The sequence below is a fragment of the Pinus tabuliformis genome, chromosome 2_2 (assembly GCF_031772625.1).
Source record: "Pinus tabuliformis cultivar Carrire ecotype Pingquan chromosome 2_2, CPIR1, whole genome shotgun sequence".
In the NCBI taxonomy this organism is placed as follows: domain Eukaryota; kingdom Viridiplantae; phylum Streptophyta; class Pinopsida; order Pinales; family Pinaceae; genus Pinus; species Pinus tabuliformis.
This window is the reverse complement of record NC_142300.1, coordinates 1,290,885,711-1,290,906,435: the sequence shown is the minus strand read 5'-3', so window position 1 is coordinate 1,290,906,435 and position 20,725 is coordinate 1,290,885,711. Positions and strand designations below refer to the sequence as shown.

Sequence of the window (20,725 nt, the reverse complement as noted above, 5' to 3'; positions counted from 1 at the left end):
CGGTCCCCCGACGGGGGTTTCGGCGGTAGCGCCCTCGAAGCTAAAAACAAATGTAAAATTTCCTTGTAAAAGTATAGTAATTTCTAGTCAATCTGGGTCGTTCATTAGGTGGATGATCTAATGGCAGAACTTATGTTTGGTTTAGGGTTTTTTGCCCTAGAAGGCAACCCCTCTCTTTGTATGAGGGCATTGTATTGAGGCTGTGTAATAGATGTGTATTCTCTGAGTGAGAAATAGAGAGGTGAGACTGTGAGAGAAAACAGAGGATATTACAGCGATTTGTCGTAGGTTGTGTCTCTTCATTTTCATTGGATAATAGAAAGGAAGGACTGGCTGTTCGGGGTGGACGTAGCCCAAACTAGGTGAACCACGTATATCTGTGTCTCTCTGGTTTTATGCATTTTCTGTGTTTATATTTATGCAATATTCTATGTATTCCATTGCTCTGTAATATATAATTTTCTAGACGATTGAAGCTTTCTTACCATGCCATAGTTCATAAGGTTTCTTATCACAGTTTGGTTTTGAGATGCCTTATTAAGAATATGTATTGTTTTATGTATTGCCTCTACCCAATAAGTTTAAGGAATGTTTCTTTCTTGCATCATGGCTATGGCCATTTGCTGAACAAATCTATTTTGTCTTTCTACAACTCCATTTTGTTGAGGTGTGTCTGCAATAGTATGTTTTCATTTTATGCCAAATTCATTACACAGATCAACAAACTCATCTGAGGTAAATTCACCTCCTCTTTCTAACCTTATGCACTTTATATTGCATCCTTTTTCATTTTCTGCCAATGCCTTGAATGTTTTAAATTTCTCAAATTCTTCTGACTTATTTATGTGAAATTCCATCCAAGTCAATCTCGAATAGTTATCAATTACCAGTATGGAATATTGTTCTCCTCCTAGTGATTTTGTTCTGGAAGGGCCACACAAATCCATATGAACTGTCTACAAAGGCTTACTACTTGATAGTTTGTCTTTGACTTTAAATGATGTTCATGTTTGTATACCCATTTGACATGACTTGCAAATAATGTTTTGAGGCTTATTTAATGTTGGTAGATCTCTATTTGCACTCTTCTTATCGAGTCTGATGATGTGATCAAAATTGGGATGCCGCAATCTCCTATGCTACAACCAGGATTCATCTTGTTTTCTAATGTAGCATTCTTCACTTTCTTCCTTCAAGATATATACATTATTCTCAGTTCAAACTCCTTTAGCCAGACCATCTACAAACAATACACCTTGAGCATTTTCTCTTCCATTGTTTAGACCTACTATACCCTTTCCTCTATCTTCCTACTTCATCATTGTTGAATGTGACATTTCCAGTTTTATTTTCATTTAGGGAAACAAACTTTTTTTTATCTCATGTCATATGTCTAGAGTCTCCACTGTCCATGTACCATTTACTGTTTTGATCTTGAGCATACAGAACTAGGTCACGCATACCAGGTTTCATTTCTTCTACCTTCTTTCTCCATTGCATGCATCCATTTGTTCTAAAAATATTCTGAGATAATAATCTATTGTGTTTAAGCTGACATTGATATGACTTGTACCAAAATTTGTGACAATAGAAACATTCAGTGATATCAAGGAGAGGAGAAAATGCATTTTTGTCTAGATTCAAGTTTGTTTTAATGTTTGTGAATCCTTTATTTCTTATCTTAAAATTTCCCAGATAAATTCTTCTGACATAAGCTCTACAATTTATAGCTTTATGTCCAAAATTTTTACAGCAGCACCATTAAACAGTTTGGACAGGGTAGTGGATGTTGTTTGAGAATCTAACCATGTGTGACATTTAATAACCCTGTCTCCTAAAGAAGTGTGGTTTCTCATAGATTGTTGTTTTATTTTCCATTTCTTTTGCCTTCTATACTTTTCTGACAATGTTTCTTTGTAGTTGTTCCTTTGATGTTAAAGTGTTGCTCAAATTTTTTCTCTCAGATTGATGTGAGTTGTCATCCTCTCCCCTAGAAACTTTTACAAAGGTGATTGTCCTTTTGTCCTATGTCTTGGATTTACTAGATTCTCCTTCATAGCCTAACCCAATCTTTATGAGTGGAGACTTGTGAGCGTTTAATATCACATCCATTTTTTCAGGCGCCTTTATATGTTGAATATTCATGTTCAGTTTAGTTTGAGCCTTCTCTAGCTTATTCTTCAGACTTACCACCTCTTCTTCCAATCTTTCGCACTCTTGGCTTTTCTCTTTTATTTGCTTCATTAAAATGTATTCAATATTCTTTGCTTCTTCAAGTTAAAATTTCGACTTGATAATGTCTTCTGAATTTGATTATTCTTTACATATTTCAATAGGATCTCTTTATGCTTCCTATTCTTTAGTTTAATCCTTTCTATTTCATCTAGGGCATTAATTAACACCTCCTCAAGGTCTAACTCACCTTCCTCTTCTTTTGCATATTCTTGGCAATCCTTTTCAGTTATTCCAAGGCCATCAGCATGAATTCATTGGTTCCGTATTCACTAGAGGATTCATTGGAACTTTTAGATCCACTGTTATCTTCTTGAGCATAGAATCTTTTTCTTTTGAATTTTCTCTCTTTCTGCATTTTTTTAGCTTTGTTCTTCTCTTTCCCTTTACGCTAATTTTCTTAATCCTTATAAAGAAATTTTGATGCACAATTTCCCACTCTTCCACAATTAAAACACTTCAATTGAAGTTTTCCTTTGTACTTACCTATGTCTTTCTTCAACCTTTTGACAAATTTTGCTTCTTCTTTATCAGAACCTGAGCATGAACACTCCTTCTCTTCTATGGGCTTGTCACCTTGAAAGTGTCCTCTCTACTAGCTTCCTTTGCTTTTGGAATCCTCATCTCATATGATGTCAAAGAGTAAATTAGTTGATCTATGTTCAGAGTTTCAAAGTTTGTGGTATGTTCCATAGTTGAAACCTTAAGATTGAATTTAGAAGGAAATGACCTCAATATATTTTTCTATATTCAAGCTTCTGTGATCCATAATGAATTAAGTAAAGTCTTTTAGTAGAAATCACATACGAAAAAATTTGGCCGATGTGTTTCGAACCAACAAGTGTGGTTCATCATCAGGACCTGATGAAAAGGCAAACCATGGCAAAGGCTTAAATAGAGAGCAATGTAGAGACATAATTTCCAAGTAACGGCTATATTTGAACAATAATACTTAAATTATGATATTAATTTATTAATATATTAAAACAAATATTATTAACGTTATATTAAACGACTAGTTTTTGAAAATAATATTTAAATTAATTTATTAAACCAAATATTACTAGTTTTTCAAAAATAATATTTAAATTATGATATTAGTTTATTAATTTATTAAAAAAAGGTATTAAAAAGTAACCGCTATATTAAACAACGAGTTTTTGAGAAATAGATTTAAATTTATTTATTAAAATAAATAAATAAATAAAATAAAAGTCAAACTCTATAGAAGGAGGGAAGTCAAAAATTATAAAAACAAGTCAAGACCCTAATTGAGACAAGATCATTTGATAAATAAAAAAATTAATGGAAATAAAATAAACTAAATGATCAATAATTAATGGAAAAATAAATAAAATAAAGCAAATATATACACAAGTCAAAAGAAATATATATATGTATACACACACACACACACACACACGCACATATATATATATATATATATATATATATATATATATATATATATATATACACACACACAAAGAAAAGTAATCTTTGATTGTGTCTCCTAGACCCATCATGATATTTACGAATTCATAAACTCTTAAAAAGAATTTAGCTATATCTTCATCTTCATTCATTTTTAAGGTCTCAAACTGCGTTCTATACACTTGTAATGTGCCACCTTCACCTTTTTATCTCCTTCATGAATATTTTCTAATTTAACCAAGATGTCTTTGGTTGTATCACAATGAATTACTTTGGACCTCAAACTCACATACACCACTTAGAAGTGCACTCATAGCTTTTGCATTAGCTATAAAATTCAGTTTGGAAACTTCGGCATTTTAGGTTGAAAGTGATGTGAAGGAAAGATGCTACTCCTTATTACATCGGATTTTTGTAGGCTCCAACCTATAAGAGGCTCATACCTCAAAGGAAGATTCAACTCCCACAAATGTTCTATAGGCTATAGCCCACAGCAGGCTCCTACCTCAACAGGCTAGAACCTATTATTTTTCAAGCTACAATATAGAAAGGGGCGGAAATCTCTCAAGCACAACATCAAGTCACAAATGTTGGTCACTTCATTCATAGTTTTGTTGCCAAGTCTACTATTGCAATACTTCACCTTTTCCACTTTGTGTCTCTTCTGTTGTTACTCAAAAACTTTCTTATGCAAATTGGTTTTTTCTCAAAAATCCATTTTTCCATTCCACATTTTATATTTTATAAGCAAGCCTTATTGGTTGCTTTTATTATTTGTAGGAATATGAAATGAGGCATTGTCTCTTGGTCTTCCAAAAAAAAAATTGTTCATAAACTTGTCTCTTCATTTTCGATTTTAGAAAATTAATTTGTAACATAAACTAGAGCTGAAATAAAATCGCTCAACCAGTAATGATTATTTTGTGTCATACATTTTCTGTTCAATTAAAACATTTATTTTTCAACTTGTGTCTCAATATTTTATGTTCCATTTGACAATGTTTAGCATTTACATTGATTAGCATAACCTTTTCACTTCACATCGCTTTCATCCTTTTGCATTCAAACATAAATTATCACCAATTCAACATTCAACATACATGTGATCAATGGCATCAATGCCAACATTACCAACATAAAGATTAAAAAAACTACATTTTCAACTAATACCTTCGACTTATCATCCTATCATTCTACTCAAATTTCGAGTGGGAGAACATGTTGGATGCATAATTTAATTCCTCATCGAAGGATTACCCATGTTGCATAGTTTCAATGGACCCTGCTACACAAAAAATGAGAAATACATGAAAAAAAATATTGCAATCACGTTTTTCATGTTTCTGATTTTTCGTGTAGCATGGTACATCAAAAGTATGCAACATGGGCACTCCTTCGAAGAGGATATTAAATTATGCATCTAATGAGTGCTCTCACTCTAAATTTGAGTAAAACCTAGTGAGATAAGTTTAAAAAGTAGTTTTTTCTTTTTTCCCTCTAAAATTTGATGATGTAACATAATATTATTTTATTATTTTGAAAATTATTTTACATTGTTCCTTAGGAGGCCCATTTTAGACCTCAAAATTTTTCTAATGATGAGATTAATAACATACCCCAAAACCAAAGTAATCAATAGATCCATCATCACATAGAGGAAACCTTTGGAAAATTCCAATTTTTTAGAGATCAACGTGGGTATCTAGTACATATCAGTGCAATGAACATGGATAGTCTCATCTTGTAAAATACATAGTATGATTTCGAGACATTGTCTCTCACAACAAAGTGTGATGATCGTGAAACTCAAGAAAAAATTTAAAAACTTTGAAAATATTTAAAAGATCTACGTTTTTAGAGTCAAGTTGGTTTGCGAGAGACTTGGGAAAATTTTGACTTAAGAAAATAAGTAATACTATCGAGGAACAACTTGTTTCCCAATGGAATTGCTAATTTTGTTTGGTAGACAAATTTCTCTTGTGGATAAGATCAATCTCCCAAGGTTTGGAAACCAAACGCTAGAACAAAACAATCAAATACATATATACATTCTCTATGTTACCATCAAATTATAAATGTAAGATTGGATGAATGGTTCATACCTTTTTCAAAATAATTGTTGTTGTTGTTGTCTTTTATATCTTTTGATCTCATTCTCAATGCTCCAAGAAAATATCTGCAAATAAACAAACATAGAAATTAGAGAAAGATTCTTTGGCGAAAATCACATGGAATATCATTTGTCGACGCGTTTCGAACCAACCAGTGTGGTTCAACTTGTCCTGACGATGAACCACACTGGTTGGTTCGAAACGCGTCAACAAATGATATTCCATGTGATTTTCGCCAAAGAATATTTCTCTAACTTGATATGGATCACAGAAGCCTGAACTCTATTATTGAAACATAGAAATTATCAAAGCATGTGATACATAAATGATTTACTATAATATATACAAGTGATCAAGGAATCTCATAACAATCACCATAACAATGAATGTTGGAAAGAAATATGCACTTGTATTAATAATAAAAATGAGTTAGTTACAATCAAAGCCTTGATGTTGATAGCTTCCTCCCAATAGCCCTCAATTCAAACCTCGCTTTCAAAAACCTTCAATGTATACTTTAGTAAAGAGGAAGTATAGTTTCAAGACTAAAAAGTCCAACCCCTTTCCATTTGAGTGAGTTGTATTTGTAGGACAACGATGGAGGTTTGAGATCCACTTACATAGGAGTTAGATCCCCAATGGAGGGAATGGGATCCACTATTGTAGGGATGAGATCCATTATGGTAGGATTTCAAGTCCATATCCTCGCCGCTTAGAAAGATACCTTCACGAGGCTTCTAGAATGGAAGCTTTGTAACCTTTTTTATTTTTTACCCAAGTAAAAATACTATGCACTTTTAATGAAGGAAAGTGGCGATCATGTTTCAATACATTTATTATGCAAGATTCAACATCATGGGTTGTAATACTAGCACCTAAAATGATCTCCAAAAATAGGGTTTTAATGATATGTAGTCTAGCATTCTTATACTTCATGGAGAGGTATTTACTCCATATTTCTTAGGGATTGATGACAACAGTTATTTGGAAGGCTAAAGATAAAGATTTTACATCATTTGCATGGATGTGACAAATTAATGTGCAACATGAATCCTTAGTCTAGAAAATGCAGTAGCAATGAAGCTTTTGTAATTAGTCTCCAAATGGAAGATTGTTGGTTGTGGAGCCTGATTATCTTCCTAATTCAAGGGTCTTTCTTTTAGTTATGTTTGGATCCCAATTATTAATGGGGAAGGGTGTAGGGGTGATTCCCTCCTACTATTTTCATCAAGGTGTCTATGGGGGGTGAAAATCGTCTTCTAGATCCCCCTATATTGTCACAAATAGTAGAGATATGCATGTGTGGATTGTATCTATGATTTGGAAGTTCATCATCATAACTTCACAAGGTTTAAAAGCCATTTCAAATGCTAACAACCTCCAATGATGTTAGGAAAATTTGGTCACACCTAGAAGGCTATACCTTTTGTTGGAATAGGGAATAGCTTGAAGGAGTCTCATTGGTCCAAGCATTGTTTTCAAATGCAAAGCATTTGAAGAATGTCTAGTTGTGTCAATGTGTGTTTCTTTCAATGGTGTAGGTGTTAAGAGATTGTCATAGATTTATGGCTTAACTATACAATAATACCATGCTAAGTAATGATATCAAATCATTAGGCATTTTTTAATTGTTGGATAATATTGGAGATAATCCTTCAACCACTTCCTCTTGAATGAATAATTAGTAGTTAGATCTTACAAAAACCTCCAATATCTATTAAAAAAATAAACATTATTTTATTAAGTTAATTGGAGCTAAGATTGAATATCTTCTTAAAGATTGTTTCATTCATTCTTCTTTGTTTATAGTTTGTATGCCTAGTCTTCCATCCAATTTCAACGTGAATCTCGTGACAATTTGCTCTCTTTTTAGCACTATCAAATTTCTTCTATTTCATATAGTAAATAGGCCATTTTAATATTTCATATTACGGTTGATCCGAATGGAAAGTGATATCCACCGATGATATTGAATGATGTAGCTCAAAAAGACACCAAAAATACAATAAATAATGGGCCTCACCTTTCAAAAAGATGGATTCGTCGACCATGATGTAGTCATAGCAATTTTTCTCAGTTAATAAAAAGTTATATTTTTTCATAGGTTGTGATGAATTCAATGTGTGTATTTTTCTATCATTTTTTTTAGAATAATTTCAAGAAATGTTTTGTGATCTCTCCTCTCCCTCATCATTCAAGCCTCCCAAAACTTATACCCTGAGATCTAGATGAGTGGTTTCAGAGAAAGTTACACCTATGTGGAAATTAGGTTTGATAAGGGTTTCTAGCCTCCCAAAACTTAAACCCCAAGCTCTAGATGAGTGGTTTTAGAGCAAGTCATAACTCTATCGAAATTGGGGTTTTATAAGGGTTTCTAGGGTGGAACCGTTAGCTTCATTCCATAAATTGTCCCATCTACAACGTTTTGGATACCTTTTGTTGAGAATACCCTCAGTTGATGCTTCTTGCCTCATGGCTTGCTTCCACAATTACAGAACCATAGTTTCACATATGAAACCATGCACACGAGATTCATTGAGTAGAACCCCTAGAAAACTCGGGAATAGTTGTGATTAATATATTAATGTAATGACTAGGAAATTGAAAATAGAATTGAACTCTGTAATGACACCTCTAAGCCTAAAGATTGAAACCCTATAACTCTTCGTGAGGAATTTTAGGCTCAAAACCAAACAATAGGAGCTACTATTGCAGATGGGGATTCTTTGTTTGGTATATGTCCTCACATTTATAATGAGATTTTTCAGTGTGCTTCAATATTAAAGAATGATCCATGAGTCCAATTTGTATTTCAACTATATAACCACTTTTTACTTGATGTAAAAAGGTTTCTATGAAATCTAGAATTGGCTCCATTTCGATATTTTATGCACTCCCCATATTTCTTGAGCACCATGACCACTGGGGATGAATAAGGACTAATGCTAGGACGAATGCCACCTGCTTCCAAAAGTTCCTTGATGATTTTTTCTATTTCATTCTTTTGGGTGAACGGATATCTATAGGGGCACACATTTGGGGGTTGGGCCCCTGGAACCAAGGTGATGCTATGATCATGTTCCCCTCGCGAGGGTGGAAGCTCATGAGGCTTGTCAAAGACCGGCAGATGGTTATTTAAAATCTGTTGCATCTCAGGATGAATTGGCAAAGGCTTGGTTTTGACTGCCTGGATGGCATTAAATTGAGCTACAACTCCATGATTTCCCTTTTTTAACAATTTTTCCATCCTATGTGAGCTGATGATAGAGGGGGATCCTGCCTGAAGTCCACGAAGGGTATGTGTGTAGTTTTTCTGCTTACAACTCATATATAACTCCTGGAAATCCATTGTGATTGGCCCAAGAGTGCGAAGCCATTCAGCGCCAAGGACAATGTCGCAACCCCCCATGTGTATGGCAAACATGTGAGTTTTCAACTGATAATCCCCCATTTGAAGTTTGACATTTTCACAGCGGCCTTCACATTTCATTGTGCCTCCATCCACAATTTGAACTTGGAAGTTAGAAACTGCTCGTACAAAACAATGCACTGCTTCTGCGACTTTTTGATGGATGAAATTATGTGTACTTCCACTATCAATCAAGACTACTACTGGGTGATGTTTAATAAAACCTCTGATTTTGAGAGTTTGAGGGGAAGAAATCCCTGCCAAAGCATGCAACGAAATAACTGGTTCGTCAGAGACATTGTCCTTTTGGTTGTCTTCTTCTAGCGGCTCATGTTCCTCCAGTGGTGGATCTTCCTCTGTTGAGCTGTAGTCAGTGGCATCAATTTGAAAAAATTTGGGCTCCTTGCATTTATGACCTGGGGAGTATTTTTCATCACAGTAGTAACATAGGCCTTGCTTTCTTCTTTCGGCCATTTCGAGGTGACACCTTTTGGACCTTAAGTGTTTGAGTCGTGTTGTGAGCCTGTGGGGGGCGACCTTTAGCGGAGAAATTTGGGCGACTGTATTGGGCTGCTAATGCACGTTCCATGTTACGAGCTACCTTGCAAGCCTCCGTCCATGTGGGAGGGTGGTGCAGTAGGACTTGGGCTTTGATAGCTTCTTTAAGACTGTTGACAAACATTTCGTGTAGAACACATCTAAGAGACCCCAAGTGCGGAAGGCTAAGGCTTCAAAAGTTGTAATATATTCATCCATTGTACCAGTCTGTCGGAGCTTAGTAAGACGACCCAAAAAAGATGATTCCTGGTGAAAGCGGTCTTGAAGAGCTTTGGTGAATTTGGGCCAAGTCTTAAAAGGTCCAGTGCAATGTTGATGCCATTCCCACCATTGCCGCCTTTCATTGTCCAAGTACATGCTCCCCAACATAAGCTAAGTCTCTTCATCGAAGATGCGATTCAGTTTGAAATACTGCTCCATTTGTGCTATCCATGCCGACGGGTTAGAACCGTCAAATTTATGCATACCCAACTTGGTAGGTCGCTGACTGGGTTGTGGGTGGGTGTGCCAGACGTGAGGAGAGTGGCTAGACTCACCCTCATTGTGTTCATTTCCATTATACACCTCCTCGTGGGCTTGCTCCTTGCCCTTCGGGCCTATTTTCTCGACCATGCTACATAGTCCGGTAAGCTGAATGTGGAGGTTTTGCAATGATTCTTCAAGTTTGTCCATCCTTTCATTGGCCATCGCTTGAGCTCTAGTTTCGACCATACACCAACCAGATTTTTTGAAAATTGGGACCGCCTAAAAAAAAAAATCACTAAGAAGTGAATGGTACCACCATACTCAGCTCATCATCCTGATTCCGATGGGCTATATCACTAATAAGTGCCTCGAAAAATCTCAGATTTTTTATTTTTTTTTTCTTCTGAAAACTCCTAACAGAGTTTTACTCCTTCCTTATCAATACTGCAGTGGCCAAATCCTCAGAATGTCAATGCGGCCAAAAGTCCTACGAAAATTGTACCCCGGTATAGGAACCCTTCACAACGACTCCGATCTGTTGGATCTGAGAGATCTGATAGCTCTGGGTGCAGGAACAGACTGGTTCTATGGATCTGATGGATCTAATAGATCAGAATGGTTGATCTACAAACTCGAGACTGCGGGACCGATGTCTGCTGTTGCTGCACCCCTTTGCACAAGCGGATCTGGAAGAGATGAAGTGTGATCCCACGATAGGAAAGGGAACTATGGTCTTGAGGAGTGTCAGGTGCTACAGATCGCAATATACATAAGGGTCTGGCAGTAGTACTTGGCCCAATGTTTTAGGGCTCTAACTAAAGAGGATCGACCGTACCCTTAGCCGTACAACCTGACTACCCTATCATACGGGCGAGTAATCTCTCCGAGTGCTGTTCTCGGTGTACTGTAGCCGTGAGACGACCGACGTTTTATCTATGGCGAGGTTTCAAGGGAGCCTAAGGGGCTTCCGATATACCCAGAGGGTACGTGGAAGCCAGTCCGTGCGCGGTTCTGTCTAATGCGCTACTACTCGAAGGGGTACCCACAGGGGTTACAAGGGAGTCCAACAGACGTGAACACCTCTTGTATTTCCTGCGTGCATGCCTCCCCAAATCCGCAGGTTTATGCGCTCAACGACAGATCCCATGGTTTAAAGACGTCGGAACACGTCTCTAGCCAAAAAAAAAAAAATTGCTAAGAAATGGAGAGCCCACCGGCCCTGGAAAGTGCTCCGATACCACTTGTTATGCTCTTAACCTGCAAAATGATACCCAAATATAGAATATGCGAAGAAAAGATACCTAGAACACAGAATATCAATGATTTTATTATTTAGAGAGTAATGTTCACTTGCCTCTTCGAGGGGGCAACCTCCAATAGAGCAGAGCTCGATTACAAAATAAGACACGATGCTCCTCGTAGGGAGTCTCTATCCTTTATATATGACTCATACATGCAATACCACGAGCCAATATCGTGGGTTTTATTAATACCATCTATTTAATACTACGGCCCATTTACAACTAATTGTGGTTCCGTCATTAATTGTGGATTAACCACTTACAATTATTAATATGGGCTTTATTGACTCTTGACTATGACGTGAGCCCATTACATAAATAAGGGGGTTAGAGTGGGACCCTAACACGATAGCTGGTATCCCTTGGGCATAATCATTTGAGGAACCCTTTACCCTGGTCTTCTAGTCATTGCCTCTTCTTTATTGGACTCTCATATTTCTTTGCCTTGCAATGAACATAAGTTTGTGTGTTGATGGCACCATTTTTTTGTCGAATACCACTCTGGTTGGTTATTTTTTTGGTAAGGAGATTTGGGATTCTGGCACCAAACTTGCGGCAACATCCTTGATTTCCATTATTCCCTCATATATTTCTTAGTATTTTTTTGGATGTATGCTAATGAAGGGGTGGCGATATTTTCCCTACTTTTAACTTTCTACTTGTTTGTGAAGGTTGTCAAAACTAGATCCCTGGCCTAGTCGGTCACCTCGACTTTCACTTAATTTTATATGATCTATCTGAGGAGGTTATATTCCAATCATTAATTAATTCCAATCTATGTTGTGGCTCTTCTAGTGACTAGGAGATATTCATTTCTATTATGCACCACATACAATTGCATGTATATTCCAGAAATGCTTGGTGTGATAAAGATCTGATTTGTATGGTTTAATGAGCATGTGTAGAATGGAGAACACATGGCTGCCATGGGATTCTTGTTCTTGTTGCAAGTATTTTGCTTTGTAGACCGGGTTAAACATAACCTAGATGACCCAAAACTCTTTCAAGCCTTTTTGAAGATAATTGTGACTAGCGCAATAAGAGTAGGGCACTTAACACTTGGACTTGGCATGACATCATATATCTCCTTGCATTGGGTTTTTCTAATCCCTTCTCGATCCAACATATGTAAAATATTATATACCATTCATTGCCTCTATTTTAGAGCATTAACCAATAGTTTGATCATCATTTATGGTTGAGTTTCACATCTTTCTTTTCTTCTTCCCAACAAGGCTCTACTTTTTTTTCAAAAGATTTACAGATGACAATATTTTCGTTGTGCTATATGGTCTTACTAGTTTATATTGATTTATGGTTCATATAATCCTTGTCATAGCTCTAGTCATGTGTCTAATAAGTGCTGTAGTAATATCTTCACCTGTGAAAAACTGTGGAAAAATATGGTCAGTCTGGTTCATAGTAAGCCTAATTCTGCATCTACGACTACCCATAAAGGCTCAAGTAATTTAAAGCCATTTGCAAAGGTTTCTACAAATCAAGGATTGTCATTCTAGAGAAAGGGTACAAGAACCATATTCTTAGGTGTACCTTACTTACTTATGAGATATGTCACCCATTGGGCATATTCATCTCCCTCTATTATTCTTGTTGTTAGGGGTACCCATTGTGAAAGGGTTATCTTTGATGGAAATAGTGAAGCATACTTTTCGATATAACAAAATACACCTCTTGATGTCAAGGTAAAGTCATGATGGGACTATATATATTAAATTGCAATGATGGGAAACAAAACTATTATTATTGACAACAATACATGGAACAATACACACATTGTCATTATTTTGATTATCTTGTTAATGGAGAGTATTGTGTTGACAAAGGGGTAGCTACTAAAATGTTATATTGTCTTATGTATAAATTATGCTACTATATATTTTCGGAGCTTGGTACTGAGTATGATAGGGCTACTAGGTGGGATCGAGCCAGGGGGGTTCAAATAGGAAACAAAAATGTGAAACTTGAGTACTTGGAGGGTGCCTTTACAACAGCTAATTGGATAGTGATATTTTACAAATTCAAGCCACTGGGATTTATACCATACCTTGGCATACCCAAAGAAGAACTATCTTGAAGTCCATTTTCTACGCCATACATTGGTTGCATCGCAATTGGCCCAGAAGTATTACAAGGTAATTTTATCCTTAGACCTTAATTCGTCAAGGTTATGGCTCACCCAAAAACCCACAATTATGAGTTAACAACACAAAACCCTTCTCTAGGCTTGCCAAACTTTAAAAACTTATTAAGGGAAACCCTTTATGCACTTAATCACATTATGTGAATATTGCATAGGGTAAATATCATCATCCTATAACATGTACTTGCCTTTAGGGACTCAGGTATATTTGAGCTTTGATAATGACAACTTTGACATGGCAAGACAAACAACATGAGCTAAACCTTGGGGCTATCTATCTATTTATTTATATATCTATAGAGGAGTATTTGTATTAATAGGCAAAATAGTTGTTACATTGTTATGTAGTGTTGATAAATTCCATTTCCTTATAGAGCTATAAGTATAAAGAATGAGAATCATAACATTTTCAAAATAGTGTAACCTAGAAATATTGCAGGGCTTTTACTCTAGATTTTGCAAGTTTAACTTCTTAAAAACTTTTTGTAAGGGGAAAAATATATAAATATAAATTGGCTAGAAACCCCCTATTAACTACGTGGAAAGAATATAACACAACCCAACAATCTCCCACTTGTTGTTTTCTTTCCACAGGGGGCCACAGGAGAGCTTAGTCATTTTTCAGCCCTGAGATTCCCATTGCTTCTCTACACCAAGAGAACTTCTCAGAGCTCACAGATTTTGTCAATGCATCTGCAGTATTCTACAAAGTGTCCACCTTTACCAGCAACACCTTTCTGTCTTCTATTATATCGCTCACAAAGTGATATTGAACATCAATGTGCTTTGTCTTTCAATGATAAGCAGGGTTCTTTGCAAGAAAATTGCACTTTGGCTGTCACAGTCTATTCTTATAGCTCCCTGTACTAACCCCATACTTGAACACAATCTCTGCAACCAAACTGCTTCCTTGCTTGCATGAGTGGCTGCCATGTATTCTGCCTCTGTAGTTGATAGTGCCACTACAGATTGTTTCTTACTCATCCAACTGATTGCAACTCCAAATAGGTTAAACACATACCCACTTGTAGATCTTCTCTTATCCAGATCTCCAGCCCAGTCTGCATCAACAAAGCCATGAATATCCAACACTCTGTCCAATCCTGGTCTTCCTTGGTAGCACAAACCATAATCACTAGTGCCACGCAAATACCTAAAAACCCGCTTCACTGCTGTCCAGTGCTCCTTCCCAGGTTTTGACATAAACCTGCTCAATACTCCCACTGCATGTGCAATGTCTGGTCTAGTACAGACCATTGCATACATCAGGCTACCCACTGCACTTGCATATGGAACACGGGACATGTCCTCTTCCTCTTCTTGTGTCTTGGGACACTGTTCAACAAATAACCTCACACCTACAGGAATAGGAACCTTCACCGGTTTACTATCCTGCATATTAAACCTCTGGAGTATTGTCTCGACATACTTCCTCTGGTTTAACTAGAGCTTCCTCTTTGACCGATCTCTTTTAATTTCCATGCCCAAAATATAGTTTACAACACCAAGATCTTTCATGTCGAATTTGGAGGACAATTGGGTCTTCAAATCCTGGATAATTTCTTTGTCATTTCCAACCAGCAACATATCATCCACATACAAGACCATATAAATAATACGGTCACCAATTAATTTAAAATACACACAATGATCTGCTTTTCTTCTGGTGAAGCCAAGTCCCCGTATAAATGTATCAAATTTCTGATACCACATCCTTGGTGACTGTTTTAACCCATACAGAGACTTCTTTAACTTGCATACCAGTTATTTCTTACACTTCACCGCAAAGCCTTCAGGTTGCTTCATGTAGATTTCCTCTTCCAAATCCCCATGAAGAAATGTTGTCTTCACATCCATATGTTCTACCTCAAAATCAAAAGCAGCAGCAACAAATAAAAGTAATCTAATAGAAGTTACCTTGGCAACAGGAGAAAAAATATCACCAAAATCAATTCCCGACACCTGGGAATAACCTTTTTCTACCAACCGAGCTTTGTATTTCTCCACCTTTCCTTCTGCATTTGTCTTCTTCTTGAACACCCATTTGCTGCCAATGGGTTTCCTTCCTGCGGGCAACTCCACCAGATCCCAAGCCTCATTTTTGTGCAAAGATGCCATTTCATCGACCATGGCCTCTTTCCAGAGTTTTCCATCCTATGAATCCACTGCTTCCTTCACAGTTCTGGGATCACCATCAGTAACAGACAAAGCAAAATTTGAACTGAAAGCAGATGGACTATACCTTTCTGGCTGCCTTCTTTCCCGAACTGATCTTCTCACAGCTGGAGTTTGTGGCTCTTCATCTTCTGATTCCTCCTCTGCTGCAGATTCTGATTCTTCCTCCTTTGGCTCAAACTCTATCCTCTCAGGTTCCTTTGGTTGGACTTCATGTTGAATAACATCTTTTACCTCTCTGAACAACACATCTCGGTTGTACACAACCTTCCGTGTGACTGGGTTCCAAAGCTTATAACCCTTTAAACCATCCTTATACCCAATAAAGATGCACTTTTCAGATTTACTATCCAACTTGGTTTGTTTCTCCTTTGGAACATGTACATATGCATCACAACCAAATACCCTTAGATGTGAAAGAGAGGGTGTCTTACCAGTCCATACTTCTTGTGGAGTCTTATCCTCCAACTCTGATGAAGGTGATCTATTGATCAGGTAACATGCAGTATCCACCGCCTCTGCCTAGAATTCCTGTCCTAACCTGGCACCACTGAGCATGCTTCTTGCCCTTTCCATCAACGTCTTGTTCATTGTTTCTGCGACTCCATTTTGCTGAGGTGTATATGGAGTAGTCTTCTGACGTGCTATACCACACTTCTTACAAAATTCTTCAAATTCCTTGTTGCAAAATTCTCCACCATTATCTGTCCTCAGCACCTTTATCTTCTTCTCTATCTAATTTTCCACCAGAGCCTTAAATTCTTTAAACCTGTCAAAGACTTCAGATTTCTTCTTAAGAAAATATATCCATGTATTACTTGAGAAGTCATCTATGAATGATACATAGTACACAGACTTACCCAGTGATGGAACCTTCACAGGTCCAAACACATCACTGTGCACAAGCTCTAATATCTGTTTCGTCCTCTTACCACCAGAGGGGAAACTCACCCGATTCTGCTTCCCATATACACAATTTTCACAGAAATCAAAATCTAGAGAGCTATTATTCATACCTTCTACCATACCTTTACCATGAAGTATTTGAAGGCCCTTCTCTCCAATATGTCCAAGCCTTTGATGCCACAACATGGTCTTCTCTCCAGAGACCACTAGATTCTCTAGTCCATTTTCAGGAACCATAGAACTATTGCACCCATCAACAACAGTGCTACCTTGCAGCTTGTACAGAGTTCCAATCCGAACTCCCCACATTAATATTAGTGCTCCTCGAACCATCTTGCAGGTATCTTTCTCGAACACCGTCTTTACACCTGCATCATCCAACTTTCTTACAGAAATCATATTTCTGGCCAATGCAGGAATATGTAGAACACCCAGAAGTGTTCTAACCCTTCCACCTTGCAACTTCAACTTTACTTTTCCCCGACCAATGATTCTATCCTTCCTATCATCTCCTAAGAAGATATCACCACCATCGTATTTCTCATACTCGCAGAACCACTCTCTATGGGGAGTGAAGTGAAAGGATGCACCTGAGTCAATCAACCATGCCTCATGATCTACATGTGTACTTAAAGAAGCCAAGTACACATCCCCACCTTCATCTGAGGTGGTTTTTGCCTCTACAGAAGAAGCATCATCAGATCCCTTTCCTTTATAGGGAGCTTTAGATTTACAATCCCTTCTGAAGTGCCCTTCCTTTCCGCATTTCCAGCACACCACCTTTGTAGGTTTTCCCGGAGATTTAGATCTCCCTCTAGATTTAGATCTCCCACTCGATGACTTATTTTTTTTTCTGTTCTGGGACGGTCTTCGTACAAACAAGGCATCACCATTCTGGTTGTCCATATTTTTCCGTCTCATCTCCTCCGTCAACAAGGCTGAGACTATTTCATCAAACTGCAAAGCAGTTGCATTGCTACCTATTGTAATAACGAGACTATCCCACGAATCTGGTAGAGAACACAACAAACTGATACACTTATCTTCATCTGAAATTTTATTATCAACAGATAATAACTGACTTACCATAGTATTAAACGCATTCAGATGCTTTGTCACCGAGTCTCCATCTTTCATCCTCAGGTTATACAGCTTTTTCCGCAGGAACAGTTTATTCACCAGAGACTTAGATTGGTACAAAGTCCCTAACTTGACCCACAAAGCCTTTGCCGTGGCTTCCCCTGATACATTCAACAATATTGAATCTGAGACACACAATCGTATTGTGCTCTTTGCCTTCCGATCCAACTTCTTCCATTCTTCATCGGTCACTCTCGATGGTTTAGTACCCGGATCTACCGCGATCCACTGATCTTTATCCACCAACAGATCCTCCATCTTGAGTTTCCACAACTCAAAATTCTGACCATTGAACTTCTCAATCTCTATCTTTCCACTGCTCGCCATCTTCTTTCACTACCAGAATCGATCTCGCAGATCTCCCACTAAACAAGGTCTACCACAGGCCCGAGCGAAACCCCTCAGCAACAAAGGCGTCCCCTTGAAGCCAAAACAACTCTGATACCAAATGTAGGTTTTAACCCTGTACAGAAATTACCTGCATACGAATTCTTAAACAAAGAAAATAAAAAATGCCAGAGCATAACCCATAAAACACATATGCACAGAGATTTTTCCCTAGATCCCAAAACCAGGACTACCAGCTTGATTTTTCATTATGTTCCTTTCAATGTTACAATAGATATTTATACATGCCGAAGCATCCAATACCATGGACCGAAAACCTTCGCATCCAAAAAACATGTGCGAAAATCATGCACAAAACCATAGGTGGGTCTGCCCAACCTAACATATGGTCCAAAACCAAAATTTTCCAGGGTGCTTCCCCGGACCCCATAAAGTGGGGTTACGGGTGCCCTTCAAACCCCCTATTAACTACGTGGAAAGAATATAACACAACCCAACACAGTAGACAACATTAATGTGCTCAATAGCTCTAAAAAATTATTGATTATGGCCATTATCTACGCAAAAATGAAGACCTCAAATGATTTCAACTAGAAATAAATCCCAAGAGATAGAAGTGGAGCCAGGCCCAAAATAGTCAAAAAAATCTGATATATTTCTGCAATTATCTCCAAAATAACGTTGTAATTTGACTTTATATGTTTCAATGATTTAAATAGTAGCCACGCAACAACCATGCATCATATATGTGAGCCAACATACCCATACCAAATTACAGTCTTCATAGAAAGATACCAATGAACCATGCACAATCTTCCACAGTAAATTGTGAGCTTTAGGGTTCCCCATCAAATTCATGAATGTTGGGTTGAATCGAAAGCAAAGCAAGGCATTTGTGGTGTACCCAAAAGCTTCAGCAGCTCTCTAAAGGATGTTGAATTTGCTCGCCAGGGTTCTGTTTATGACATGCACCCTTCTTCAGCTTCAGTTGAAGGAAGAAAATGCAAGATGCAGGAACCTGCAAAAGGATCAATGTGAATTCCTAGCGTTGCCAGCATGTCGATTCCAAGGTTGTTCTTGGTCATAATAAAGTCTCTGCCTCTGGCTTATATGAATACATTGGAACACCTCTATGCTCAGTACAAGGTAGGAAAAATTGGCAAAGAAACCATCATAAGGAATGTCAAAAGGATTGTTGGAGATAAGTTGTTGATTGCAGCTATCCAAAGCATTCAAGGCCAGACTAAATGTACACAAATGCTAAACAGAGTGGAGCATGATCCACATTCAATCCTGGATTCTGACAGGCTAAATCTAGATAATGAGTCTACTACATCCACAAATAATAAAGATCATATGGAGGTTTTTAATGGAGTAGATAGTGTTCCCCATTCTTTGTTGGCATCCTACAATCCACATCTAGCAAATGTGCCGCAATAATCAAACTTCATGATTTTAGCCATAGTAGAACACACAATAATGGTCCATTGTACGGTGTTGGTGATCCGGATTTAAGCAGGAATGCAATAGATTATAGAGATAACCATAAATACAGAGATGCGATAACCATAAAAACAGAGATGCAGCGGAAATAATACTTCATTTCATTACTGTAAAATACTGAAATATGCTTACAAATAGAAATAACCCAGCTAGGGTGATGGTAGCTTATCTTTGAGAAGAGATGTGTCGGCTACATGCCTCTGAACTGTTTCGAATGGTGTTACAATGAGGCTCGAGGGCCTATTTATTGTTGAGAAACAATGGAAAACCCTTCACATTCCAAAACCTAACCCTAGAAGATGAAAAGCCAAATTGTGGGCCCCGTTTTTGGGTAAGTTGGTACATCAACTTCCCGGGGTTGCGAATTGGTCGTACTATCTCCGTTTGACGCGCATGATAGCCCGTTGGAAATATCTCTCTGAGGACTATGACGGAAAAGACAATTTTTAGATAGAAAAATTGCTGGCGGTGGATTTCCAAAAAAACGTCGTTTAGGGCCTCAAAACGGCTCCGGAAGTTTAGGACCCAAAAAACTGCTAAAAATAGTAAATTGTGCTATAATTAAGGAAACAGAAAAACTGAAAGAGACAGTTGTGGGGGTCCAAATGGGATAGGTGGGTGGCCACCAACATCCACCTGGATCAGTTGGTGTTTATCTTGCTCCAGAAGATCGCTCCTACCTCAGTGCTTCATTTTCGGATATTGACAAAAATGGTGAACAGCTCATATATAGCGGCAGAAATGACCCCTCACCTGCCAAATTTAGCGATATAAAGGACTGTGCATGGGATTATACTCAGAAATTGAGTTGCAAAGTTTGTTAAAATCCACAGGTCAATCCAGACCCACACCCAGTTAATTGGGAATGTGAAGAGATACGCAGCAATTAAGGTGCCCGGAATTCTCAATGGTGTTTGCGTTTGTGTTCCCCAATGGACATGACAAAGATGGAGATGCTGGTTATTTTGAAAAACAATGCACA

At 37.5% G+C, this 20,725-nt stretch overlaps 2 pseudogenes; both read left to right on the top strand.

Annotated features, from left to right (window-relative positions):
* Window positions 1-759: 759 nt before the first annotated feature.
* LOC149198209 (dolichyl-diphosphooligosaccharide--protein glycosyltransferase subunit STT3B pseudogene) lies at window positions 760-12,983 on the top strand (annotated as a pseudogene).
* A 6,061-nt stretch (window positions 12,984-19,044) lies between these two features.
* Window positions 19,045-19,680, top strand: LOC149198208 (uncharacterized; annotated as a pseudogene).
* The last annotated feature ends 1,045 nt before the right edge of the window (window positions 19,681-20,725 follow it).